This window comes from Plecotus auritus (assembly GCF_963455305.1).
Source record: "Plecotus auritus genome assembly, chromosome: 10".
In the NCBI taxonomy this organism is placed as follows: domain Eukaryota; kingdom Metazoa; phylum Chordata; class Mammalia; order Chiroptera; family Vespertilionidae; genus Plecotus; species Plecotus auritus.
The window spans coordinates 47,474,220-47,488,624 of record NC_137785.1 but is presented as its reverse complement, the minus strand read 5'-3'; the positions used below and the strand labels follow the sequence as shown (position 1 = coordinate 47,488,624).

The 14,405-nt window shown below is 46.6% G+C and overlaps 1 protein-coding gene across 2 annotated transcripts in view; it reads left to right on the top strand.

Moving 5' to 3' along the window:
- Positions 1-3,243: 3,243 nt before the first annotated feature.
- The window catches only part of SLC7A6 (solute carrier family 7 member 6), a 37,690-nt gene continuing 26,528 nt past the window's right edge, over positions 3,244-14,405 (top strand). The window contains exon 1 of one of the 2 annotated variants that reach the window (XM_080645664.1): positions 3,244-3,298. The gene's annotated coding sequence lies outside the window, so the exon portion shown is untranslated. The remainder of the gene's footprint in view (positions 3,299-14,405) is intronic. The other variant, XM_080645666.1, reaches the window with a different exon arrangement.

Genomic DNA, 14,405 nt, shown 5'->3' with positions numbered 1-14,405 from the left:
ATGGGGTCCAGTCCTAAATTCTCTAGTGCAGAGCCCAGAGCCAGCCAGCAGCCTCTTAGGGTGGTGGGAGCTCTAGTTGCTGACTACAGGGCAGGGCCAGCGTGGGCTTCAGGCTTTGATACATCCTGGAGGCCACTAGAAGGCGCTCTGAACCCTCCCATTGCACAAGTTATTGGCTAAACCTGGAAGAAGCGTTTGTCAGGAGAGGGTGAGGGTGCCTAAGCCCTAGGGAAACAAAGGTCCAGCTGCATCGCTGGCCTTGGCAAAAGGATGACAACATTAACGGGAGCAGACCCTCACCCCCAGGCACTGCCCGGCCTGACTCCCAGATCTGCCTTGATACCCACCCATCCATGCCACACCCTTGTGATGGCCTTGCACTCCCATTCATCCCTGACCCATTTCAGCTGAACTGCCACCCTTTGTTCACAGCTGCAGAGCGAGCATGGAATCAGAGCAGGCTTCAGGACCAGACTGGGGTTCAACTCTGAGCTCTGCCAGCACAGTCAAGTAGCCTGTGGACTCTCCTTGTTACCAGACAGGGACTGCCCCAGTGAGGGTCTTGACTTCATGCAGGAAAGGTTTCACAGCATTTTGAGAAAAGATTCCAGGTGATTTTGAGAGTATGTTTATTAAAGCTGGGGGCAGCAAAATAAGGAAGGGCTTAGGAGAGAAGAAGCAACAGGAGAGAGACTAGGCGGGGCTGCTTTTGCTCTATAGGAACATTATGAGAAAGAAATGGGCCAAGGTGGGGCTGCTGTCAGCTCACTGGTGAGTCAGAAGAAAGGGGGCCTTAGAGACAGGCCCCATGGTTGCAAGTCTCAGGTCCCTTAGAGTTTAGGAGATGCGCAGGGGCATGCTCCCGGGAGGAAGAGTGGATGCTGATTCCTTAGGCTTGGGTTTTAGAGGCTGAGAGTTTAGGAGAGGTCTTAGGGAAGGATCTCAATAGAACAGTCATCAGCTTTTCTAGGTGAACACTTTCAGGGTTGTTGTCACCACTCATTGGTTGGTGCCAGGAACAGAGGGTCAATAGTTATCGCAGCTGGTCCTGGCTTCGCCCACCTGGTTTTGCTGCTTTTATGGGCTGAGAGCTGAAATACAACCAAGGCCTAGATGTTATCTGTTATCGCTAGGGAGGAAAGGTCAGGGGGGTCTAGCCCACATAGCCAAGGATATACCAGTGGAGGAAAGACCACCCTGGGGACGAGGTCCAGCACCAATTTTTTTGCCCATTGCTAAGCAACAGGGATTTCCACCCTGGTAACCTTCTGTATCTGGCTATAAAGTGCTTGGTCAGTTTGTTCAGCTATCTGCCTCAGTTTCCCCATTCCACTTGCCAAGGAATTGTCCTAGCTTCTTACTGTCCTGTATCACTCTGACTTCCCTGGGCCTCAGTTTGCTCATCTGAAGAATGGGGATGAATAAATATACCCTGAGGAACACTGATGGTGTTGGAGGACATCTGATTTAGTACTTACTTGGTACATAGTGGGCTTTCAGCTGGTGGGCTGCTGTAACGGTGCGAGACAGTGAACTCCCAGTCTTTAAAACCCCGAAGACAAGTACCCAGGGTGTGTTCTCCCATGCCTTTCTTCCCTCTCAGGCGGGCATCTCCTAAACTCTTAAGGGTCCCACTTGCAACCAGGGGAACAATGGGCAGCTGCAGTTCGATCCGGCTTACCCCCTGAACCTGTCTCCAAGACCCCCTTTTTCTCTGACTCCCCTGTGAGCCAAAGCAGCCCCACCGAGGCTCTCCTGTTGCTTCTTCTACCAGTATCCTAAGCCCTTGCTTGTTCCACTGTCCCCAGCTTTAATAAATGTACTCTTAAAATCACCTGGCCTCATGTTGTGAACTCTTTTCTGCATGAAGTCAAGAACCCAACACACATCAGGCCAGCCGGAGGCAGACCCGTTCCGGGCTTGGTCCCTTCTCCGGTAACACTGGGAGCTGGAAGGTCGTACATGTGGCTTTTGCAAGGACAAGTGGACTGGCTGCTACTGAGTGACACAAGTGTCCAGAGCCCTTCCTCTGCCTGGCCAGGTAGGCAGGAAGAATTGATCTAGGGGGCAAAGGGTCAGACTCCAATGACTCCAAATATGCATAAACTCTCATTGACACTTAAAGGTATTCCAAGCAGAGAGTATGAGGGCAGCACCATTGAGGGCTCTTCAAAGATCATCTCAGGTCCACAGTAGGGAGGAGGATGAAAGGTTTTTAGGCAGAGGAGACATGAAGTCATTCCAATCTGTATTTTCAGAGCACCCGGTACCCGGTGGGGGAGCAGGACAGGGTTTGGGAGGCTATTACCACTAGGGAGCTGGAGGAGGATGGGTCCAAGTGCTGCCCATCTCTGGCTGGGTCACTGGGTGGTGGGGAACAGAGGTTTGGGTATGGTTAGTATGGAGCCAAAGGATGTGCAGTTGTGAATACATTTCTGGGGGAAATGACTCCCCTTGGCCCAGGAGAGAGATAGGGCTTGAAGTGTGGACAGGAAGCTAAGGGGGAGTGCTCAGCTGCCTATGAGGTCAGGAGGCCCTAGACAGAACCCCATGGCCATTAGAAGAAAAGGAGCACTAGGAGATGGAGAAGGAGCAGCCAGAGGGACAGGAAGAGGCAGGAGGGTGCAGTACCCTCAGGGGTGTCAGCAGGGTCAGGCAAGATGAGGACGGAAAATGTCCTCAAGCCTGAACCCCAGAAAGGCCCGAGGTTGGCTACGGAAGCCCAGCAGTGTCCATGGGCCTGTGGGGGGCCTCAATAGATGAGTGGTGATGTCTGAGCTGTGAATGTGGAGGACAAGTCCTGCGTCTGCGTCTGCGTCTTCCTAGGATTCGGAGTGGAGGGTTGGCAGCGAAGGAGGTAAGGAGGCTGTTTAGAGCTCCTTATGTAAGCTGTATGTGGTCCCGCTGGCTGCGGGAGTGTGGGGCCGGTCGGAGCTCCCCGCGGGAGCGTCCCCGTCTTGAGTCCCTCGGAGGCTGGAGTGACTCCGTGCAGCGTCAGGGAGTGGCCCGCCAGTTGGCAAAGGTGGCTGGGCCAGGTCACGGCCGCGTGGGGCCCGGCATGCCGTCCTGGGGACTGGCTGCCAAGTGCACGCAGAGGCCGGGAGAACACACGTGGGTCGCTGAGGCCGGGACGGACGGCTGCCCGCAGGCCCCGTGCGGAGCCGGGCGCCCTGTCCCGAGGCGGCGCGCGCTATCGCGACCCGGCGGCAGGTGACGTGGCGGGGCGGGGCCTGAGCCGGAGCGGCGGGGGCGGCGACAGCGCTACCGAGCATCCTGGTGCCGCCTGGCCACCCGCGAGGTAACGGGCCTCGGGCAGGCGCCGGGGGCAGCGGGGCAGCGGGGCAGCGGGGCAGGGCTGCGTCCTGTGGGGCCAAACTCTCCGCGTGGTCCCTGCGGCCGCTGCCCGGTGCGGGATGCGGGCCTGAGGAAGGGCGAGGGGCGGGCGGGCGGGCCACGTGATGGACGCTGCGGATGAGGGCGACCCTGCGTGCAAGAGGGACCTCCAGCTGGAGTGTAAGACTGAGTGTGTGAGAAAGACTCCACGTGTGTGTGTGTGTGTGTGTGTGTGTGTGTGTGTGTGTGAGAGAGAGAGAGAGAGAGAGAGAGAGAGAGAGAGAGGAGAGACTGCGTGAGTGTGAGTGTGAAACCCAGAGTCTGAGGGTGACTGCGAGTGTGCAAGACTTGAGTGTGAGGGCGGGAGACTGTGGTGAGGGTGGCCCTGAGCAGGACACTGACTGTGTAAGAAAAACGGAAATCTTCAAGTGTGAGTCTGCCGGTAGGAAAGGTCCTGTGCCGTGAGCCGGAGGGAGGAAGGGGAGGGCACGGGACTGAGAATGGGAAGGCAGGAGCAGAGCTGGGGATGCCGAGGGGGGAGCGGGGGAGGGGGGAGGGGGTCAGGCTTAGAGTGCTGTCCTGCTGGAGCTCGGGAAGCGGTGCTCCTGTTATTAGGGTTCTTTCTAGTGCCTCCACCTCCTGTTATCGTGTTTGCTCATCTCTCGTCATAAATGGGAGGAGATATTTGTGAAACATGGTGAGAATTCTTCACTAAGCACTAAGCAAACAGTCTGGGTTCTGTGTAATGGTCCTTGTAAGTAGGAATCAGCATGTAATTTAACCGATGTTTTGAGTACCTCTTGTGTGCACTGGGCTGTGTGCTTGGAGGCAGGGTTAAAAAGAATTTGGGTCTCTGCCCTTGATGGGGAAAGAAATCACTGCCAGCGATTCTAGCACGGAGGTAGCAGCATGTGGGGCCATGTGGGGCTTATCTCTGAAAGCTGTTCCCTGGTCTGAAAATCTGGGAGGAGCAGACTTTTGAAAGCCCGTGTGTGCTTTCTGAGACAGTTGCCCGCACTGCTCAGGTCCCATTTGTGCTAATGGTTTTTACTTCCTGACTTTGGCCTCAGACTGTCATTTATGTTCTTATATCTGATTTTCCTTTCCTGATAAATATGTGGAAAACCACAAGCATGATTTTTTTTTCCCCTCCTATTTTCCTCCTTCCCTGACTGGCTGTGGACTTTTATGGCAGACCAAAAATAAATAAATACCAGTTCTGTGACCAACCTCCCTGGCACTTCTTGGTACAGGAAATTTCCTGACCTCTGTCTCCAGGATGTGGATAATTTCTATGAAAGTGACGCAAATGTTCTGGGGACGTGGGACGTGGGAGCAGCAGCTGTCTAGACGTGAATGATTTGGGGTGACCAGGCTAGTCCTCTGACCCCTTTAGGCTGGTTGCTTTAGTTACACTCCTGCTGTGGGTGAGTGGAACTTCTCAGTAATTGAGTGCTGCCCCTGCTGTGCCTGTAAAACTTGGATTTTTTTACGAAGATAAATATGGGCTGCTGCTTGCTAGGCTCTTTTTTGATAAATTACCTGTTACTTTTTGTTGCAGAGATTAAATGGCCAAGACAGAAAAGTGGAATTAGGTCTTGGTGTCGAGACTTTATTTTCTTCCTTTATGATGAGGTGGCTAGTGAAACTGTGATGTTTGCTCGTTTCTTCACAGGTGAATATTATTGCTCTGTTCTCAGTTAAACTTTCTTGGATCTTTGAGGTTTGGAAAGAGTTTTATTTATTTATTTATTTATTTATTTATTTATTTATTTTTAAATGTAATTCACTTTTCTAGCTTTTTTTAAAAATATATTTTATTGATATTTCACAGAGAGGAAGGGAGAGGGATAGAGAGCCAGAAACATCGATGAGAGAGAAACATCGATTAGCTGCCTCCTGCACACCTCCTACTGGGGATGTGCCCACAACCAAGGTACATGCCCTTGACCGGAATCGAACCCGGGACCCTTCAGTCCGCAGGCCGACGCTCTATCCACTGAGCCAAACCGGTTTCGGCAAGAGTTTTATTTATTTTTTTAAAAATATATTTTATTGATTTTTTTTACAGAGAGGAAGGGAGAGGGATAGAGAGTTAGAAACATTGATGAGAGAAAACCATCGATCAGCTGCCTCCTGCACACCCCCTACTGGGGATGTGCCCGCAACCAAGGTACATGCCCTTGACCGGAATCGAACCTGCCACCTTTCAGTCTGCAGGCTGAAGCTCTTTAAAGTGGGGTTTAATACTGGTTTTACAAGATAGGAACTTATAGGGTGCACTGAGTGCTTTAATGGAAGTTGTCTTCAACAGTGATTTTAAAGACTGTGTATTATGGGACTGAGAGGTGACTGATAAGTGTCATATACCAATTTCTTTTATCAATTGAATAAAAATTGAAGACAAAAGGATACCAATTCAGAGATGATCTGGTAGAATTTTGTTGCATCCTCCCGCCCCACAAATACTGGGCTACTTACCTAGAGATAGCGGGCTAATTATGAACTCTGTTGTATCAGTGATTTTCATCCCATTGTTGCAGAAGGTTTGCAAGTCTGCTCTGTGGGGACAGGATAAACAGTGCATCTCACACAGGAATCCACTGCTTTTTGACACTGTGTGTAGATACTGTTGTGACCAGTTAAAGGCTGAGGGATTAAAAACCAAGTACTGCCGAAACTGGTTTGGCTCAGTGGATAGAGCGTCGGCCTGCGGACTGAAGGGTCCCGGGTTCGATTCCGGTCAAGGGCATGTATCTTGGTTGCGGGCACATCCCCAGTGGGAGGTGTGCCAGGAGGCAGCTGATCGATGTTTCTCTCTCATCGATGTTTCTAACTCTCTATCCCTCTCCCTTCCTCTCTTTAAAAAAAATATCAATAAAATATATTTAAAACAAACAAACAAACAAAAAAACCAAGTACTGGCCTGGCCGGTTTGGCTCAGTGGATAGAGCGTCGGCCTGTGGATTGAAAGGTCCCGGGTTCGATTCCGGTCAAGGACATGTACCTTGGTTGTGGGCACATCCCCAGTAGGGGGTGTGCAGGAGGCAGCTGATCGATGTTTCTCTCTCATCGATGTTTCTAACTATCTATCCCTCTCCTTTCCTCTCTGTAAAAAATCAATAAAATACATTTAAAAAAAAACAAAAACAAGTACTGTGACAAAATGGTAGGAACCACTCACTGTAACCACTCACTGTCTTAGATTAGCTTCTCTGAATGATCACTTCTCTTTAGTTAAGCCTTTGCTGCTGCTGTTCTGAGGAGCAAGTGGCTCAAGGAGTTAGACTTTCATAGGGTTTGTTGTGTATTTTCTATGCTAGGTATTTTCTGTTTTTGTGGGGTTTTTTGGTATATTTTTATTCAATGATCATAGACTGAGTACGGATCCTGTTCTAGGCCTTGTATTGGAGGCTGCTGAAACAGACAAGGAGCTCTCAAACTAGTTGGGAGAGACTGACACTAAGTAAATGCAGCAACAGAGGGAGGTGGCTGCTAAGGCAGAAGTATAGACGAGAAACCTTAGGGGTACAAGGAGATGTATAGAGAAAGGTGGCAGTCAGGATGAGGAAAAGGTGGGAGAAGAAGAGTGTTAGAGGCAGAGTGCTCAGTATGAACAAAGATGTGTGTGTCTGGTAGGCTCCAGGGTTTAGGAAACTGAAAGTAATTCAACATGACTGGACTGTAGGGGACTGTATGCCGGAGGGGATTAAGCCCTGCTGAGAAGGTTGGAATTTGTCCTAAAGGCCTCAGACAGTACCTGAGGGAGGGTTCCTAACTGAGCTCTGATACTGACTGAGTAGATAGTAGGAGCCAAAGCTGTTTTCTCCCCTGACTTGCCCCCATCTCCTGCATCGAGTCTTATTGCAGGTATCAATTTTACTTTTCTCAGAATTCATGTAACTACTTAGACAAGAACTATGTTGGGGCGTTCCATTTTCAGGTCTTCTGGATCTTTGCTGATTTTATTTTATTTATGTATTTATTTTTCATTAAATATTTATTTGTATTTTTTATTTTTTGAGGGGAAGGAGGGGGACGGGAAAGGCAGGGTGTGCTCTGGGGAGGGAAAGTGCACTGTCAATCTTTATTGTTGAAAGTATTACATATGTCCCCCCCTTTTTTTTTCCCATTGACCCCTTCTAGCCCACCCCGCCTGCTGATTTATATGTACTTGTTCTATTGATGATTGAGAGAGTTGTGTTGAAGTCTCCAACTATAGTTTTGGATTTGTCTATTTCTCCATTCAGATCTATGAGTTTTTGCTTCGTGTATTTTGAAGCTGTGTTGTTGGGAGAAATATATATTTAGAATTGACTTCTTGGTGAATTGACCTCTTTGTCATTATGTAATACCCCTCTTTATCCCTAGCAATATATCTTATTCTGAAGTCTGTTTTGTCTCATGTCAATATAGCTACTCCATGTTTCTTTTGATTAGTGTTTGCATGGTTATTTCCCCCCCCCCCGCCACCCCCATCTTTTTACCTGTAACTTATTTATGTCTTTTTTAAAAAAATAGATTTCCTATAGACTGCATATTGGGTTTTGCATTTTAAGGTAATCTCTCAATGTCTGTCTTTTAATTGGTATGTTTAGATCATTTACATTTCATGTTATTTTTTCATATGGTTGGATTAGAATCTGCTGCCTTGCTAGTTGTTTTCTGTTTTCTATTTGTTCCTTATGTTCTATGTTTCTTTTTTCTGCCTACTTTTGGGTTGGGCATTTTTATGATCTGTTTTATCTCCACTATTGGCTTATTATTTATACCTCTTTTATTTTTATTTTTTTATCGTTCTTTTTTTTTTAATATATTTTATTGATTTTTTACAGAGAGGAAGGGAGAGGGATAGAGAGGTAGAAACATCGATGAGAGAGAAACATCAATCAGCCGCCTCCTGCACACCCCCCACTAGGGATGAGCTCGCAACCAAGGTACATGCCCTTGACCAGAATCGAACCTGGGACCTTTCAATCTGCAGGCCGATGCTCTATCCACTGAGCCAAACCGGTCAGGGCAATACCTCTTTTATTTTTTTATTGGTTGCCCTAGTTTTACAATGTATGTCTTTAATTAATCACAGTCTGCTTTAATTAAATTGCATAATTTCACATATAAAAACCTAACAGTAGCCCTGACCGGTTTGGCTCAGTGGATAGAGCGTTGGCCTGTGGACTGAAGGGTCCCAGGTTCGATTCCGGTCAAGGGCATGTACCTTGGTTGCGGGCACATCCCCAGTGGGGGGTGTGCAAGAGGCAGCTGATCGATGTTTCTAACTCTGTCCCTCTCCCTTCCTCTCTGTAAAAAATCAATAAAATATATTTAAAAAAAAAAAAAAAAAAAAAAAAAAAAAAAAAAACCTAACAGTATAACTCTCAATTCTTCCTTCTTATCTTTGTACTGTTATTGTCAGACATTTTGCTTTTACATGTGCTGTAAGTCCACAGTGCATTACTACTATTTTTGCTTTAGGCGGTCAATTATATTCTAAAGCAATGAAAAATAAATAAACAACAAAAAAGTACTTTAAAATATTTACCTCAGCCCTAGCCGGTTTGGCTCAGTGGATAGAGTGTCGGCCTGCAGACTGGAAAGTCCCAGGTTCGATTCCAGTCAAGGGCATGTACCTTGGTTGCGGGCACATCCCCAGTAGGAGGTGTGCAGGAGGCAGATGATCGATGTTTTTCTCTTATCTGATGTTTCTAACTCTCTATCCCTCCTCCTTCCTCTTTGTAAAAAAAAAATCAATAAAATATATTTAAAAAAATATATTTACCTCAGACCAGTTGATATTTCCCTACAATTCTTGGAGGCTCTATTCTATTTTTTCACTTTTTCCCATTTGGACTCTCGTGGTTTTCATTTCTTTGCTGAAATTTTGCATCTGTTCTTGAATGCTGTCCAATTTTTCTATGAGAACGTTTAATGTATTGTTTTTTTTAAGGTTAATAAATATTGTTCAGATTATTACAATTGTTTCTCCTTCCCCCCACCCCCCTAGCTCCCCTCCACCCGGTTCCCACCCCACCCTCTGCCCTTAACTCCCCCGCCCACTGTCCTCATCCAAAGGTGTATGATTTTTGTCCAGTCTCTTCCTGCACCCCCCATACCCTTTCCCCCTGAGAATTATCAGTCCACTCCCTTTCTATGCCCCTAATTCTATTATATTCACCACTTTATTTTGTTCCTCAGATTTTTAATTCACTTGATTTTTAGGTTCACTTGTTGATAGACATGTATTTGTTGTTCATAATTTTTATCTTTACCTTTTTCTTCTTCTTCCTCTTCTTAAAGAATGCCTTTCAGCATTTCATATAATACTGATTTGGTGGTGATGAACTCCTTTAGCTTTTTCTTATCTGTGAAGCTCTTTATCTGACCTTCAATTCTGAATGATAGCTTTGCTGGGTAGAGTAATCTTGGTTTGTAGGTTCTTGCTATTCATCACTTTGAATAATTCTTGCCACTCCCGTCTGGCCTGCTTAGTTTCTGTTGAGAAATCAGCTGACAATCGTATGAGTGCTCCCTTGTAGGTAATTAACTGTTTTTCTCTTGCTGCTTTTAATATTCTCTCTTTGTCTTTTGCCCTTGGCATTTTAATTATGATGTGTCTTGGTGTGGTCCTCTTTGAATTCCTCTTGTTTGGGGTTCTGTGCGCTTCCTGGACTTGTAAGTCTATTTCTTTCACCAGGTAGGGGAAGTTTTCAGTCATTATTTCTTCAAATAGGTTTTCAGTATCTTGCTCTCTGTCTTCTTCTGGCACCCCCATAATTCTGATGTTGGTATGCTTGAAGTTGTTCCAGAGGCTTCTTACACTATCTTCAACTTTTTTGATTCTTTTTTCTTTTTGCTTTTCCGGTTGAGTGTTTTTCAAATCTTTGACTTGATTCTTGCGTTCCTCTAGTCTGCTGTTGGGACTCTGTATAATATTTTTTATTTCAGTCAGTGTATGTTTAATTTCTAGTTGGTCCTTTTTCATATCCTCGAGGGTCTCGCTAAATTTATTGGCCTTTTCTAGGATATTCTTGAAAAGCCTTATAACCATGGTTTTGAACTCTATATCCAATCGTTTGTTTTCCTCCATTTCTTTCGTTTGTGATCTGTTTCTTTGCCTCCGCATTTTTGCTGCTTCCCTGAGTTGGTAGGGTAGCTTTGTGTGCTAGGTTTCCTATATGACCCAGTGGGTCGGCTTCCCCAGTTACCTGAGGTGGACACTCTCGGTGCACCCCTTTGTGGACTGTGTGTACAGCCTTGTTGTAGTTAAGTCTTGATTGTTGTTGGAATCACTGGGAGGAATAGACCTCCCGGCCAATTGGCTGTAAGGATCAGCTGTGTCTACGCTGGGAGAAGTTCGGTGCTGGAGATGGCCTTATAGGTTTAGACTTGCAAAATTGCAAAAGCCTCTGTGCTCAGCTTGGATGGGGCGGAGTCTCAGGGCAGAGCAGACAGTCTTGGCTTCCCGTCAGCCCTGCCCTTGCGTGCGCCCCTCCAGACCTCTGCCTTCTGTGACTCCCCTGAGATTCCACCTGACAGTCCAGATTCCCCCTGTAAGAGCGTGGGTCCCCAGGGGCTTGCCCGGAACTAGGGTTTAGTGCAGTCAGGAGCTTCCGACTCCCTTCCGCTAGGGAATGCCTGTGGCAACCTCCGCATTCAGCTTTCTCTGTGAGCACTCGAGTGTGCTCTCGCGCGCCTCCAGACTCGCCACGGCTCCCCCGGGTCTCTGAGTCTCCGTGTGCCTTTCTCTCTACCTGATAGTCCAGACTCCCCCTGTTTGAGCCTGGGTCCATGGGGTTTCGTCCGGAACTGGGTTTCAGTGCAGTCGGAACTGGGGTTCAGTGCAGTCGGGGGCTTCCTTCCCCCTCCCGCCAGAGAAAGCCAGCCAGGCACTCAGTCGCCCTTCCTCTCTGCGCACGTCTCCGTACCTCAGGCCTTTGCCACTCCTCTGATTCTCCGTGAGCTTTCCTCTTTCCTTCTAGTTGTAGAATTTCCACTCAGCCAGCCTTCCTGTGGTTCTGAATGATGTCCGTTCTGTCTTTTAGTTGTAGTTTTGAAATTGTTGTGCGAGGCAGCAGTTTAGGTGCTTACCTATGCCGCCATCTTGGTTTCTCCTCTTAATGTATTAATTGTTAACTTACAAATAAAAGGCCAATGTGAGAGGCAACAAACATTTGAGATCTAAAACAATAGCATTGGGGGAGAAACCAAGATGGCGGCATAGGTAAACACCTAAACTGCTGCCTCGCACAACAATATAAAAACTACAACTAAAAGACAAAACGGACACCATCCAGAACCACAGGAAAGCTGGCTGGGTGGAAATTCTACAACTAGAAGAAAAGAGGAAAGCACATTGAGACTCAGAGGACCTGCAAAAGGCTGAGGTACGGAGACTCGCACGCAGAGAGGACGGGCGGCTGTGTGCATGGGCAGCTGAGTGCGCGGCTGGCTTTCTAAAGCGGGAGGGAGAAGGAAGCTCCTGACTGCACTGAACTCAAGTCCCGGGTGAGATGCTGGGAAACCAGACTCATTCGGGGGGAATCAGGACTGTCAGGAAAAGAGAAAGCACACTGAGACTCGGGAGCTGCGGAAGGCAGAGGTCTGGAGGCGCGTGTGCACAGATAGGACTGACTGCTGAATGCACGGGAGGCTGAGTGCACGGCTGGCTTTCTAAAGTGGGAGGGAGACAGAAGCTCCCAACTGCACTGAACTCCAGTTCCGGGCAAGTTTCTGGGAACCCCGACTCATTTGGGGAGAAACTGGACTGTCTAGCAGCGGGTGAAACTCGAGGGCGGCTTTCTCTCAGAGGTGCTTGCAGTGATTACTGAGGGACACTGAGACCCAGGGGTCTCATAGTGCAGGGCTGATGGGAAACCAAGGCTGTCTGCTCCGCCCTGAAACTCCGCCCCATCCAAGCTGAGCACAGAGGCTTTTGCAATTTTGCAAGTCTTGTCTCATAAGAGTGTCTGCAGCACAGAAGTTCTCCCAGCATAGACACAGCTGATCCTCACAGCCAGTTGGCCTGGAGGTCAATTCCTCCCAGTGATACCAACAACAATCAAGACTTAACTACAACAAGGCTGAGCACACAGTCCACAAAGGGGTGCACCAAGAGTGTCCACCTCAGGTAACTGGGGAAGCCGACCCACTGGGCCCTATAGGACACCTACCACACAAAGCTACTCTACCAACTCAGGGAAGCAACGAAAATGCGGAGACAAAGAAACAGATCACTAGTGAAAGAAATGGAGGAAAGCAAACGATTGGATATAGAGTTCAAAACCACGGTTATAAGGTTTTTTAAGAATTTCCTAGAAAAGGCCGATAAATTTAGCGAGACCCTCGAAGATATGAAAAAGGACCAACTAGAAATTAAACATACACTGACTGAAATAAAAAATACTATACAGAGACCTAACAGCAGACTAGAGGAACGCAAGAATCAAGTCAAAGATTTGAAAAATAAAGAAGCAAAAAACACTAAGCCAGAAAAGCAAAAAGCAAAAAGAATTCAAAAATTTGAAGATAGTGTAAGGTGCCTCTGGGACAACCTCAAGCGTACCAACATCAGAATTATGGGGGTGCCAGAAGAAGAGAGAGAACAAGATACTGAAAACCTATTTGAAGAAATAATGACAGAAAACTGCCCCCACTTGGTGAAAGAAATAGACTTACAAGTCCAGGAAGCGCACAGAACCCAAACAAAAGGAACCCAAAGAGGACCACACCAAGACACATCATAATTAAAATGTCAAGGGCAAAAGACAAAGAGAGAATATTAAAAGCAGCAAGAGAAAAACAGTTAATTACCTACAAGGGAGCACCCATACGATTGTCAGCTGATTTCTCAACAGAAACTATGCAGGCCAGACGGGAGTGGCAAGTAATATTCAAAGTGATGAATAGCAAGAACCTACAAACCAAGATTACTCTACCCAGCAAAGCTATCATTCAGAATTGAAGGTCAGATAAAGAGCTTCACAGATAAGAAAAAGCTAAAGGAGTTCATCACCACCAAACCAGTATTATATGAAATGCTGAAAGGCATTCTTTAAGAAGAGGAAGAAGAAGAAAAAAGTAAAGATAAAAATTATGAACAACAAATACATGTCTATCAACAAGTGAATCTAAAAATCAAGTGAATAAAAAATCTGAGGAACAGAATAAACTGGTGAATATAATAGAATCAGGGGCATAGAAAGGGAGTGGACTGACAATTCTCAGGGTGAAAAGGGTGTGGGAGGTGCGGGAAGAGACTGGACAAAGAGCGTACACCTATGGATGTAGGGGGTAGGTAAGGGCAGAGGGTGGGGTGGGAACTGGGTGGTGGGGAGCTATGGGGGGAAAAAAGAGGAACAATTGTAATATTCTGAACAATAAAGATTTATTAAATTAAAAAAAATAAAAAATAAAACAATAGCATTGGTTCAGGTAGAGAGGATTAGAAGGTGAAGGCAGAGAGAGAGGGAAGGGGAATGTATACAAGAAAAGAAGGGAGTTTTTGGGCATGTTAATAAGCTAAGGAAGGAATTTCTATAGGTGCAGATAAGCTAACAATAGAAATTTAAAGAATGTCTTTAAATTTCAGGCCCCAGCCCAAAGGTTATTTTAGCCAGTCTTAACATTCCAGAAGTTTGAAAAGTAAGATATGCAAGGCAGTTCTTCTGGGATGGGAGTTCCTACTCTATGTCAAAGTGACTTTTCTTATATTATTTTTCACATAATCATAGTTATTTTAATTTCCCTGTAGATAATTTCAATATCTGGGTCATCTCTAAGTCTTATCCTACTGATTACTTTGCCTCTTGATAGTGGGTTGTTTTGTTCTTTTATTTTGTGTGTTGCTTGTAGTTTGTTATTGATTGCCAGATGTAGGTACATAGCATTCATTCTGAGAAGTAAGTACCCCTCTTCTTTTACTAGGCTGTTAGTGTAGAAGTTTGAGTTGGTTAGGAGGTGAGTTGTGTTTGGGTTTTGTTGTTGCTGTGGTTTCCTCTTGTGCATCGAAGGCTCATAGGGTCAGGTGTGCTAGAGGGAGGGTTTTTCCTGTGTTTATGCTCCACTTTTAGCTT